Here is a 14,842-nt window from a genome sequence, read left to right on the forward strand (position 1 = left end):
TGAAATTGAATATAATTATTTCAGAAATCTGTTTAAAGAAATAATGTTGAGGCCTATTTTCCACCAGACACAACTGCATACGGCAATTAGCTTCTTCCATCCACCAGGGAAGCAAAGGTGAGAATGAGGGTAGAAAGAGCCAGTTAGATGAAAAGTTAGCTTCATGCGGCTATCTGGAATAATATAAACTACCCAACCCGCAGCGTACCATACGCCACATAATCAGGCCGGTTTTTTAATGATTTTTAAGCACATGGAGAAAATTAACATTTGAAAAATCGGTAATGTAATAAATAAATCAGCAAGAAAAGCAACATTGTAACAATGCACGGAACGAACCAACACACAATTGTACGTGACTGAAAACTGGCGGACTGCCATCACTCATGTGCCCACCTCCAACTCGTCACTTGAGTCGTTGTCGTCTTTGCACAGTCCAGATGCACCTGTGACTCACATAGACTTTCCGTGTTCCTGCAGGAGCATCTAAGAAGACGCACATTTGTCGCGGATGCGAATTGCTGTATGTAGCGTGTAAAACAGTTTGCTATGATGCACGCGGTCGTGCGTCGTAACCGAAAACTCGGTTTTTAAAGACTGCTTACTTCATTGTGTTTTAACCTCATTTGTAAAGGACTGTTTTAAGGATCCCATGGGATACCCTTCGCAAACCGTTTTACACGCTGCATATGGAGACTCACCTCCGGCGTGGCTCCTTCCTGCGTGCGCCATAGGTGTCTTACTTGTCGGCGGCTCAGTGAATCCACGCCGCTTTCCATGGTTGTCTTGCCTTAGTGAATTATACTGTATATATAGATTCTGTAGCATATTTGTAGATTGCTGCTCATTTTTATTTGGTTCTGTTTTTCAGTTTCACATCCATAGAGCAGGTAATACTGTGAATGATTCTTTATATGCAATGTGCTAAAAATAAATTAAATAATAAATTATAAGTAGCACATTACCATAAATGTTCTTTAACGTAACAAGTCTGAAATTAGCGGTTGTGTATCTTTTATAGATCATTCAGATTTCCTGCCTTCTTACCTTGGACTGTCACGTGTGAACACTATTTTTCGAAGTCACTCTGACACATGAATAAGCAAATTTCAGAAAAATTGCTGGGGTGGTAACAGTAGAATGTCTCAAGTTCTATGTATGAAAGAAGACTACAAATGTAAGTTACTGTTACCAATATGCTGTTCCTTCCTGCAGAGGGATCTCAGGACATTATACATCACACTTTACAACAATTGTACTGTTGTACTTAATAGATAAAAAAGAAAAAAATACTGACTACTGAATTTTCTGATAAATGGGAAGTTGTTGCTTAACATTCTATGAAATACAGGCTGGTTTATTTATTTATATACTTGTGCTTGTGTTTGCAGTTAAGTTTCTAATTAAAGAAAAACTTCCATCAAAATCCTGGTCATTAGCTTCACAGGATAATCATTTGATACATTTTAAGGTTATAATTATTTAACTACATTAAAATGTTAAGATGTCAAAAAAATTAACTTGAGGCAAATGAAGACTAAGTGGCTAATGGCCAAAATAATTACATGAGAAAACAACATCCATCTGTGTTTTAAGAAAATGACATTCAGTGACTTCAGCACCCCTTGTGATGACAAACCTATGCTATTCTGTTGCTCAAGTAACTATTTTGAAAAGGTATTCAAAGTTTCTATAAAAAATAAACTTGGAATGCTGACACAAACACAGAAAACAGCATCTCACCACAGCCACCCCAGTAACTGTTAACAGTAAGCTGTGTGTAAAAAGGTCAAGTTTGTCTTGTCTTGTTGCTCACCTATATAGAAAATAATCTTATTTGATATATTACAATATTGTAGCATGCCTAAATTTAAAAACTATAGTGTCATGAGAAAATACTTACTGTATATTTAACTCAAACATTTCCTTTATCAATAAACCTACTGTGAATTTCCCCTTGGGATTAATAGTATCTATCTATCTATCTATCTATCTATCTATCTATCTATCTATCTATCTATCTATCTATCTATCTATCTATTCATTTAATACAGCTTTTCATTCATGTATTTTCAGAACAGAAAAACTTAAGGCTGCGGTGGCTGGTGCCCTGACCGGGGTTTGTTTCCTGCCTTGCGCACTGTGTTGGCTAGGATTGGCTCCAGCAGACCCTTGTGATCCTGTAGTTAGGATATAGTGGGTTGGATGATGGATGGATGTATGAAAAACTTAAGGGATTTACACTAGGCATTAATAACCGATTTTTTCATTTATATACTATAACAATTGGGCGGCACGGTGGCGCAGTGGTAGCGCTGCTGCCTCGCAGTAAGGAGACCTGGGTTCGCCTCCCGGGACCTCCCTGCATGGAGTTTGCATGTTCTTCTGTCTGCATGGGTTTCCTCTGGGTGCTCTGGTTTCCTCCCACAGTCCAAAGACACGCAGGTTAGGTGCATTGGCGATCCTAAATTGTTCCTGATGTGTGGGAGTGTGCCCTGCAGTGGGCTGGCGCCCGGCTCGGGATGCCTTGCAACCTGTGCTGGCTGGGATTAGCTCCAGCAGACCCACTGTGACCCTGTGTTAGGATATAGCGGGTTGGACAATGACTGACTGACTGAATGACTATAACAATCTCAAACTTCATCCTATTCAAGATTGGCAGCACTGAGTGAAAAGCAGAAAACTATACAGCCGACACATGTACACACCAACGGCCGCAACCACGTTCACACAGGGGCCAACTCAGAGTAGAAAATCCATCTGCCACACTTGTCTTTGGGGATGTGGGATGAAACCCAGTTATGTCAGTCATTCATAAGCACCAGAAAAAAATCTCATGCAGACACAAGGAGAATGTGCAGGAAATTACCTAAAACGAAAAGCAGAATTTACATTTATAGACCTAAGCATTTTTTTTGTTTTTTAGGACAGGTTAAAAAAATAGAGTACATACTCGGACCAAGCAAAATTTTTATGATTGTTTCATTACAATTTATTATGTCAAAACTGAGCATAATAAAATTCTACACTTTAGTTCATACAGTCCAAATTATGCAAAACCCAGCTTTTTGCACTGCACTTCTGACAATACAGAATTTTTGAGAAATTTACATTAGAGCTGTCAAAGTATACAAATACATGGGTTTGAATACAAATATTAAAAATAGGTAAATATTCAAAAATATATTGAATGTAGGTTAAAAGTTCTAAGTGCTACTGCAGTACATGTAGATTTGTACTTAACGTGCCTCTCTATGCTTCACTATTATTAATATTGTTGCTTGAGGTCTGTAAACAAAACATTCAGAGCTTATGACTCACATGATGAAGCAGCCTTTATATGTAAAACACAACCCTTCACAAAAACTGGAATATCTGTGCAAGGAAAGTAACATGATCAAACAGAAAAGTGGAACCGGGACACTGCACATGTCTGTAATGTATATATGAAACCCACACAAAATCACTACTGATTAGTGTTGACCAGCGAATTTCACTAAATTGTTATTTACAGCAAATTTGCTGCATTCAAATTTGCCCTTGTTTATTAAATTATTTACTGATAATTTGGCCAGTTTAAGAGAACGCTTTTTTTTCCAGCATCCCATAATGCTTTATGAGGTAGCACAAAATCCATCCAGAGCTATAACAGCCAACATTGGATGGGACCGACTCCACTATATAATGCTGATCATTTGTATTACAGACTGGTTACGAAGCTCGAGTATCCTTCACTACATTCTTCCTTCTTTGATCTCAGTGAAGCATGGGTGTGCAGTGTTTGGCACTACGAAGACCACACGATTGCACTCACAAGTAGTATCACTAGTCTACTGGCTGACACACTACAGATATGAACACTGGGATAAATTTTGGGTTAGCAGAGAAAACTCATGCAGATATAAACAGTCCATGCAGACTGGTGCTACGGCAGCTGGTGAACTACTATAGCATCAGTATTCATATCAGTTTTTTACATTTCCATAAAAGCAATTGTTATAAAATATTAATAATGTATAGTGTAGGTGAACTCAATTTAAGCAGATTAACAGATAAGTAAATAATGAAGGTTCTCAAATTTTATATTTATGAAACATATACAGCTTAAATAATCAGATATCTTTGCTTGTCTCCAAATGTACAGGTTGATATTCAAGTTCCATATCAATATATAAGAGAAGGAGGCATGTGCCATATGCATACGTAATTAGGCCACGTGGAGAACCTGAGCTAAAACACAGGAGACTATGAAATTATAATAATAGCAACAAAAAATATATTACTATTTACAAGACGTTTTTATTTTTTGATAGAAGCAAAAGTGCAAAGCATCAGTACAGAAATTTTGGAGAGCCTTCAGAACAACTTCAGAAAACAGAACAGGCCAGTGGCTTTAGTCATGACACTACACTTTTAATTTTCTGCCTTTAACTCTGTAAAGGCTGTTTTTTTCCTTTTCTGCCAGGGCTGAATATTTTTCCAAAAAACTCAGTTTTCAGAAAAGCACACAAAGTAGTAGTTTCTCACATAAATCAACATAAAATGTCTGTTTCTGCGTGCACTGTCCTGTGCGCCACAGCAGCAGTGTGTGGGGCCGGAGAGGCAAGCTGCTGCAGGACTATTTTCTGAAAAGCAGACAAACCAATAGTTTGTCACATAAATCAACATTAAAAACCTTTGTATTTTTTTTGACTTTTGACTAGATTTCGTGATTTCCACTTTGTTTTGATGAAGTATATGATTGCGAGACTCTACGTTCTTTCTTCTTTGATCTCAGGGAGTCATGGTGGTACAGTGAGTGGTTCGCACTGCTGCCACACAGCTCATGTTGCTTTTCTGGCCACAATAACTGGTCCAGTACAGTTGGCAGATGTTCTCCTAGCCCTCAGGACACTTTAAAGATGATTGAACCATTATAAACCTGTCAAATCTAGTTCAGTTAGTCTGTCCCCACTGATTACAAAGCATTTCGCTGAGTGCAGCGACATTCGTGAACACTTCTGTGATTTCTCCGAATACTAGGTGAAGCAAACACCGTGGAGTTCGCTCATGACTATTCCTGATTACTTATACATTAAACGCACACATTCATTTTTTTCCCACCCTCCCCATCAGCCCTGTGCTTCTCAAAAGTACCCTTCTTGTCTTTGGAGACGAAAGACATGGTCTGTGCCCATCTATATTGTATATATATGGAGACAAAGTGAATCTATTTGTGTTTTATTAATAGTATCACTTAGTGTACTACATGTTCCACTGTAATGATACTTAAGTTTATTTTGTTTTCATTGTATTTTTAAATTTAGCAGACACTTTAATTAACAACAACTTAAAAAATTCTGCTACTAAGTAAAAAAAGTGCATAGCAAAATTTTATAACTAATCAAACAAAAGTAGTGTAGGTTATAGTTAAAAAAACTGAAAGGTAGCATGCAGATCATCTTAATTTGTGAAGTTTGCAGGATGAGGTGCCAGTGCTCAAAGAATACCTTACGTATGCAGAAAAAATATAATCCATGTAACCTTCATGCTTACTTTTCATTTTGCCTTTGCTTTAGGAATCATGTGTCAAGCCAGCAGTCTCCAAAAGACACACCTTGGTATGCTTTCATTAAACAGAAAATGTTGATTTCCAAGCAGTTACTGTATAATGATGATTTAACTGTTATTTCCCATTATGTTTAATGAGAAAGCAATTCAGCTTTTATTTGCTACATCTAATGCTTAAGAGATTTAATATAAAACCAACAGCAAATGAGTACTTTTAATACACAACAGAAGTGTTTAAATCCGTTACCAATAATGAAAGCAGTGTGGTAGAAAAGTCTGTCTGTTTCATAAATGATGACACAAACTAACAATTAAAAATAAATAAAAAACGCTAATCATTCAAGTGATGTGAAAAACACACGCAAAATACAGAAATAGTGCAGCACAGAATGTCTGGAGAACACAAGGGTGAAATTAGTGTGAAGTAAAACAAATGATTGTTCTTTTACACTCAAATGTCAGCGATTGCCTTTGAATAAGATTTTTTTCTTGTAGATTTGAATTATATTTAAATAGTAATATTTTATTCAACATCCCTAGTTTACACAGAACAAGAACAAAACAGAAGAACTTACTGCAATGGATCTAGCATCTACTATTTTATAAATACTGAGAGAAGTCAAGCAATTACAATATGCAAGTTTTAGGGGCAATTCAGGCCCCTTCTTCAGTCAAGATGTAATACAGAAACTGGAATTCCCTGTCTTTGTATAGACATTAGTACAGATACAGCATTGGAAAACCTTTCAGTGAGACATCTTAAATGTAAAAAATTAATAGACCTCTCCAGGCTAATAAAGGTGTCATTTTGCTTGACATCTTATTCCATCCATAATGGCTAACACAATACAACACCATACTGCTATTTATAAATACTGGAAATAGAAACCATCCATAATATCAGCACCTCTTCTTTTAAAAATACATATTTCTTCTTCTCATGGCTTATGAAAAAGCACATTAATTTCAATGATTACTGTTGTGTTAAGAAACCCATTGTACAAAAACAGTAAGTAAAATGGTTATCCTGCCAACCCTAGGCCCTAACTTCCCATTAAAGACTACTCCACACTTTCCTCCAAAGAAATAAATCAACTGCCATTGAAAAATCAAACATCATAATGCATACATGCTGGGCAACATAGACAAAAATGCAAGAACATAGAAAGGCTATCTTAAAATGACAAGAAATAAAAGCACATCAACCTCATAGGAAAAACAGACACTATGGTGATCTTTAACTATTAATATAAAGATTTGGAATAGTATTCAAAGTTCAACAGATGCATGGAGAAACTTTACATAAAAACAGGTAAAATACTACATATAAGGAGTAAAGTATTCAATGTATTTTTGTAAAATGCTCTTAACTGATGTCGGAGCTCAGGTGACTGGCAGGGAACAATTCCAATTTAGTTAACATAAATTATATGTCTACTAACCTTAGAACTGAGAAATGTCCAGTTGACAACAGAGTACGGAAAACAAAAAACCTATAGTCAACAGCATTCCTGTAGAAAGTAAATCTTTTTGGGGAACGAGGCACAATTCTGATGATCTAGACCAACGGACCATCAATCCTTTCTTGTGCATTCTAATAAGAAGGTGAACTCCCCTCATACGTGGGATTCCAAGGCTCCCTTTACCTCTAGCATCACCTCCCACAGACAGCAGTAGCAGCTCTGCAATACAACAGTGGCACCAAGTACCACAGAAGTATAATGTTGAACAGTTCATGATGACTGTCACACTTACGTTTTTGTGCCAGCAACTAGCAGCCAGAATTTCCATATGAACAGCTAATCAGCAGCTTTAATCAGGGTATGCTGGACTAAACTAGAGGGTCTCCGGCTAAGATTTAAAAGCTGAGAACATTAGGACATGTCATACACAAGCAGACAGATCAGTCCATAGTTTTGATAATCTTGTTAACAAAAAATATAAAATACTTGGAATCTTCAGCAGATTAGAATCTGTACATTGTACTGTACACTACAGTATATATAGAATAAAAGATATAATGGTACAGGGTGGGGCCTAAAGGTCATAAATACAGCTTAGGAGAATAGAACAAAAACGGTAAAAATTGCTAATGCAACACTGGGCCACACTGACCACAAAGCAAACCATTAAACAGACTATGTTTAGGCTTTATATTGCACTGGTAAGGACATATAAGTAATATTGTTGGAAATTTAATATTCATTAGGAATGTCAACAAAGCAGAACGTTTGTTTTTGATATCAACACCAGTGAAATTTAAATGATACTTGATACCTGCTCGATACCATGGCAAATACAAAAATCCCATTCAGCGCCTTTTTATTAAAAGCACCTCCATTAAAAAATGAACAATATTGTGAATTTTAGTATAATAGAACATCTAAATATTAATAGTAATAGCAGTTTTAAAATAATGGAATATCTATTAGTCATCCAAATATCATTACATAAACTAGCCCTAACATTCATAAATATCAAAGTGCAATGCTGGGCTAATTTTAACATGTGAATGACGTGGGGATTCCCACAGAGTAACAATAGGGATTTCAGCATAGAATTTATAAAGAAAGTGAAGGACTACCTAATTTATCTTACTATGTACACATTCTAAATTAATTTTCTGATATTTTTTCCCTGCGGTGGGTTGGCACCCTGCCCAGGATTGGTTCCTGCCTTGTGCCCTGTGTTGGCTGGGATTGGCTCCAGCAGACCCCCGTGACCCTGTATTCGGATTCAGCGGGTTAGAAAATGGATGGATGGATGGATATTTTTTCCAGTAAGTGAAACATAAATACTACTTAAAAAACAATACTATATTCAAACATTAGTATATCTGTACTATTCCAAGATAGTCAGTCATCACCCAACCCACTATATCCTAACACAGGGTCATGAGGGTCTGCTGGAGCCAATGCCAGCCAACATAGGGTGCAAGGCAGGAACATATCCCTGGGCAGGGTGCCAGCCCACTGCAGTACTCCAAGATAATTCAGGGTATTTTCATTTAAACTATTTTTCTAATAACATGCTATTAAAATGTGGTTTGTCAGAGAATCGCTCTACTAGTTTTGTAACATTTGCTGTTGTAAGATTTATATTTGCATCTTTATCTTGAGCAAAAACTTAGCAAAGAGTAATAATTAACAGATGAGACAAATTAATTCAAATTTCAAATGTCACAAACTCCTCAGGCTTTAATTGTTCATACCTGTCTTTCCTTTTTTACATTTGTTCAAACTTAAATGCTTTCTGTGTGAAATTGATCATGTACTTTTTTTCATTAATCCATTTTTTAAGAATTCTTATAAAATAGCATTTATTGCACTGTTTTCAAAGTACCTCTCTTAAGTGATCAGACTTTGTTATTGCTTAGCTTAAGTACAAATTCAGAATTAGAAAAATTAACTGGACTGACATTTCCTTTGGCCAACTAATCATAACCATGCAAATATATTACATGCATGATTTAACTGTGTTCATCACATTTTGTAGGTTATACTCATGAGCATTACTTTTCCTTCAAAAACCAAACATAATTACACAAATTTAGTGTTTGCATATTTGTACTCTACAATGAATTATGTCGTTTTGCTGGTCTCTGTGATTACATGTTTCTGCTAACACAGTACAAGTTGTATTAATAGGAAGAAGTGCTTTGTGCTAGGAAATATTGAAACACTATATGAATGTTATTTTGGTATTAACAAATGTAGCAGCTCATTTCAAAGCAGGTGCACACAACCCAAACTGTCACTTCCATTGAAGTTTGCCTCAATTTGTACTTGCTACAACTTCTGTTAGCACTGCCAGTATGCACTATTTCGTCTCACATCCCACAGTCCTGCATGCGTAATTGTGGATGCATACAAGGGTTCCCCTGCAACCCCTGACTGTATAAGCTGGTCACAAAATGAATGGATGCTTGAATGGACATATGTAAATGTGCTCATTACAATCACAGCATGATTGAGAAGCCTATGCCCTGTTATTACGACTGTGAAGGACAATGTATTAAAATGTGATTAATCTCCTCGTACAAATTTGTGACATTACAAGTTAAATCATTACAACTCACATCTGATCAGTCACATCATTGTGCTCTCAAAGAACACACAAATCTATTTTTGAACTAACCCCATATAAAAATGCCAATTCTAAAAACCTCTGTGTGTGTGTTGGCTTTTTTTAAAAACAAACACAATTCCTACAATCACATGCAGAAATTCTCCTGCCAGGAACACAAAGTAGTTCCAGGCATAACTTTTCCTGTTTTTCTTTGACATGTTGACGTGGTGCTGTATCACCACCATGAGCAATTTTTATATAAAGTTATTACTTAAGATTTTCTCATGTATTATAGTGCCTTCCAAAGTAATGTACCTACTTGCAGTCAAGCATCCATGTAATACTGATTTTAAATCTGTATTACTGATAAAGTAAAAAACTACTGTTATATTTTTAGAATTTTTCTACTGACTTGGTACTGAAGTGGCATCCCTACTCTTCATATTATAAGAAAGGACAAGAAATTGCTAGAAAAAGGTCCAGAAATTAGCTACTATTTTAACTACTGGACTGAGGTGTATGAGCTATAACGAGAGACTTAAGGAGAGAAGTCTTGGCAAAAGGAGATCACAAGATGACATTTTACAAGTAAGTGTGGCTTTGAAGTTAATGCTTTTGCCCTGAAGCTTCAGGCAGTTGGATTCAAATTCTCCTCCTATCACTGACATTGCAGGTTCCCCTAGCATTCTGCATGGTTTTTTTCTCTTGATACACTGGTTTTCCTCTCACATTCCACAAACACGTTTTGTTATTTGCCAGGAAAACTACTGACATAATCCAAAGTTATCAAGGAGGGTAATGTTATTTCTTCCATCTTACTGCAGGTGTAGTTAAGCTAGGAGTTTCCAGGGTTTCACTATTGGCTCACTTTTTCAGATTACTATTACATATTTTCTTATCACTTTAGCTATGCTGTGCCTTTGTAGAGGTCTGAGAAGACCCTGAGAGACAAGATTATTTTCTTTAAAATACGAAAACATAACACCGACAGGACAGTGAAAACCAAGCAGACCATTAGCGTCATGCCCAGTAGGGCCTGGCACTCTTAACAGAGTCGCGACCACCTAGACATCCAACCTAAATGTACATTCAGTCAACGGTGTACTCTCGGACATATCCCAAACGAGGCCAGCTAGACTCTTACCTTAAATAGACGACATGGAAGGACCACATTAACAGAATGACGGATAAAAGTGTCCGGACACCAACAGCAACTACCAGGCTTGAGTGCCTCAACTGTCAGGCAGTATGTTTCTGCCAGCTGGTAGATCCCTCCAGGACGCCTAGCTGCACGTACGCTCCGCCCACTCTCCCCTCCCCGTGCCCAACTCTCCTTTTCTGGCACATTCCTTACCTCTCTGGGTTGTGACTGATGCCGCGAGACAGCCATACGTCACTCTGACCCCGCCCCATCTGCGCTCTAATTTTGGCGCGTGTTCAGTACTATCAGCTGATTGAGCGGTTCGTTAGCCGTTAGCCGTGTAGGATCCGGCGCATACGAAACCTCTCTCAAAACTGGTAAAGAAACGATAACATGTATGGATAAAACGCCCAAGTAAAGAATGGGTGAAGAAGTAGAAGGGACACAAAAATTAACGTTTATGGCCCACCTCCTTAGTGACAATCTAACCATGGGAATGTGTGCAAATAAAACAGTCGCCGCACTCCGAAATTTTAAACCTCCCGTAAAGTCTAGAAATTACTAGTCATCGCTAGGCTTCTTTTAAAAACCTTTTAAATAATAAAGAGAATAAAGAGGTAATAAATAGCCTGAATTGCAGCTTTTAAAAGGCACTTTTCAGCACAGATTTGTTTAGTGATCTACTGAATTCTTTATAATTCTTTATCCATCCAGTTTTCTTAACCCATTTACCCGAGCAGGATCACGGGGCCGCTGGAATCTATCTCAGCAATCACTGGTAGCAAGGCAGGAACAAACTCTAGACAGGGCACAAGATCATCGCAGGGCGTACGGACACACACGCACTTGGGCCAATTTAGCAATGCCAGTTTTTGGTCTTTGGACACCGGGAGGAAACCTGAGTAACCGTACAAAACCCACAGACATACAGTGAGAACATACAAACTTGACTATGAGCACAACCTGCACGTGAACCCCTGTCTCCTTATTGCAAGGCAGCAGTGCTACATACCACTGTGGCCATTATTTCTTTATCGTGTTCTCAATTTTTTAAATAGTTACGGAACATAAAACACAATTCTAAAAATGTTTTACTGACCATGCTTCCGTATCAGATTTATAAGTATTCTAAAAATCAACTGGATAATTTTTAGGTGGCCTGGACCTGGAGGTGTCCTGACACAATGCCTATGTAAACTATATTGATGGATTTTAAATACTGTTCTTAAATGTACAATATTAGAGATTAAAAATGCAGTCTCTGCTAACTTTGCCTTCATTAATTTCTATTTTCCCTCTCTCTCTCAGAGAGAGTGAGAGTGAGAAGAGAGAGAGAGTGGGCCCACCAGCATAGGGACCCATGCTAATCTACTGTGTACATGTTGTGACTTGCTGAGTGGTTGTGCAGGTAGGGGCCCCAGTGCTGTTAAGACGGCCCTGTCTGTTATATGCCATTTTATGTGGGATTCATAAAAGGAGTATAAATGTTTGTGATGCACCATCTTTTAGAAACAGATGAACTCACAGAGTGACAGACATAATAATCCTTTTATTAATATATATATATAATATATATACAGTATATATACATACACAGTCATACAAAAAGGTTTGGGAACCCTTCTCAGCCTGTATAATAATCTACACTGCTTTCAACAAAAAAGATAACAGTTGTATGTCTTTAATTTCCTAGGCACATCTGAGTACTGGGGTGTTTTCGGAACAAAGATATTTAGTGAAGCAGTATTTAGTTGTATGAAATTAAATCAAATGTGAAAAACTGGCTGTGCAAAATTTTGGGTCCCCTTATAATTTTGCCGATTTGAATGCATGTAACTGCTCAATGCTGATTACTTGCAACACCAAATTGGTTGGATTAGCTCGTTAAGCCTTGAACTTCATAGACAGGTTTGTCCAATCACGAGGAAAGGTATTTAAGGTGGTCAATTGCAAGTTGTGCGTCCCTTTGACTCTCCTCTGAAGAGTGACAGCATGGGATCCTCAAAGCAACTCTCAAAAGATCTGAAAACAAAGATTGTTCAGTATCATGGTTCAGGGGAAAGCTACAAAAAGCTATCTCAGAGGTTTAAACTGTCAGTTTCAACTGTAAGGAATGTAATCAGGAAATGGAAGGCCACAGGCACAGTCGCTGTTAAACCAAGAAAAATACAGGAGCGGCATATGTACAGGATTGTGAGAACAGTTACAGACAACCCACAGATCACCTCCAAAGACCTGCAAGAACATCTTGTTGCAGATGGTGTATCTGTACATCATTCTACAATTCAGCACAATTTGCACAAAGAACATCTGTATGGCAGGGTGATGAGAAAGAAGACCTTTCTGCACTCACACCACAAACAGAGTCGCTTATTGTATGCAGATGCTCATTTAGACAAGCCAGGTTCATTTAGGAATAAAGTGCTTTGGACTAATGAGACAAAAATTGAGTTATTTGGTCATAACAAAAAGCGCTTTGCATGGCGAAAGAAGATCACCGCATTCCAAGATAAATACCTGCTACCTACTGTCAAATATGGTGGAAGTTCCATCATGCTGTGGGGCTGTGTGGCTAGTTGAGGGACTGGGGCTCTTGTTAAAGTCGAGGGTCAGATGAATTCAACCCAGTATCAACAAATACTTCAGAATAACGTTCAAACATCAGTCACAAAGTTGAAGTTACACAGGGGTTGGATATTCCAACAAGACAATGACCCAAAACACAGTTCGAAATCTGCAATGGCATTTATGCAGAGGGAGGAATGCAATGTTCTGAAATGGCTGCCTCAGTCACCTGACTTTAATATCATCGAAAATCGATGGGATGATTTGACGCAGGCTGTCCATGCTCAGCAGCCATCAAATTTAACTGGAGAGATTTTGTATGGAAGAATGGTCAAAAATACCTCCATCCAGAATCCAGACACTCTTCAAAGGCTATAGGGGGCGCCTAGAGGCTGTTATATTTGCAAAAGGAGGCTCAACTAAGTATTGATGTAATATCTCTGTTGGGGTGTCCAAATTTATGCACCTATCTAATTTTGTTATGATGCATATTGCATAATTTCTGTTAATGCAATAAACTTAATGTCACTGCTGAAATATTACTGTTTCCATAAGGCATGTCATATATTAAAAGGAAGTTGCTACTTTGAAAGCTCAGCCAATGATAAACAAAAATCCAAAGAATTAAGAGGGGTTCTGAAAGTTTTTCATATGACTGTATATAATATATATTCAGTACAGGCCAAAAGTTTGGACACACCTCCTCATTAAATGTGATTTCTTTATTTTCATGACCATTTACAGCACTCCATCACTCTCCTTCTTGGTCAAATAGCCCTTACACAGCCTGGAGGTGTGTTTGGGGTCATTGTCCTGTTGAAAAATAAATGATCGTCCAACTAACCTGACTTCTGCACAACACAATTGCTGGTCCCAACCACATTGATAAAGCAAGAAATTCCACTAAATAACCCTGATAAGGCACACCTGTGAAGTGAAAACCATTTCAGGTGACTACCTGCTGAAGCTCATCGAGAGAATGCCAAGAGTGTGCAAAGCAGTAATCAGAGCAAAGGTGGCTATTTTGAAGAAACTAGAATATATAAAACATGTTTTCAGTTATTTCACCTTTTTTTGTTAAGTACATAACTCCACATGTGTTCATTTATAATTTTGATGCCTTCAGTGAGGGTCTACCAATGTAAAATGGTCATGAAAATAAAGAATGAATGAATTTGAATGAGGAGGTGTGTCCAAACTTTTGGCCTGTACTGTAAATATAAACACACACACACACACACACATACACCAGCTGTGTTGCCTGGCTGCCCCCTAGGAAATTTTGTAAGACATGGACTTCAGTTATAGTGCCATCAGTCAATCAGGTGTATCAGAAGAGCTGTGTAACAAAGTGCTTTTCTGTATATAACATTTGTAGTTTTTTTCTTTGTTTTTTAAACCAAAAGCTAATAGTATTTGCAGGCAGTGTGGTGTGGTTAAGGCTTTGGTCATAGAACTTTAAACCGGTCAAAGCATATGTCGAGTCTGTAGGCAAGGTTCATCCCTGGTGAAACCCAC

General features: G+C 37.6%; 1 protein-coding gene across 2 annotated transcripts in view; it reads right to left on the minus strand.

The window, feature by feature from the left end:
• dnajb2 (DnaJ heat shock protein family (Hsp40) member B2) overlaps window positions 1-10,906 on the minus strand; it is a 42,790-nt gene extending 31,884 nt beyond the window's left edge. Inside the window, exon 1 of one of the 2 annotated variants that reach the window (XM_039756527.1) lies at window positions 10,763-10,906. The gene's annotated coding sequence lies outside the window, so the exon portion shown is untranslated. The remainder of the gene's footprint in view (window positions 1-10,762) is intronic. The other variant, XM_039756526.1, reaches the window with a different exon arrangement.
• Window positions 10,907-14,842: the final 3,936 nt, after the last annotated feature.

This window comes from Polypterus senegalus, chromosome 6 (genome assembly GCF_016835505.1).
Source record: "Polypterus senegalus isolate Bchr_013 chromosome 6, ASM1683550v1, whole genome shotgun sequence".
NCBI classification, from domain to species: Eukaryota; Metazoa; Chordata; class Cladistia; order Polypteriformes; family Polypteridae; genus Polypterus; species Polypterus senegalus.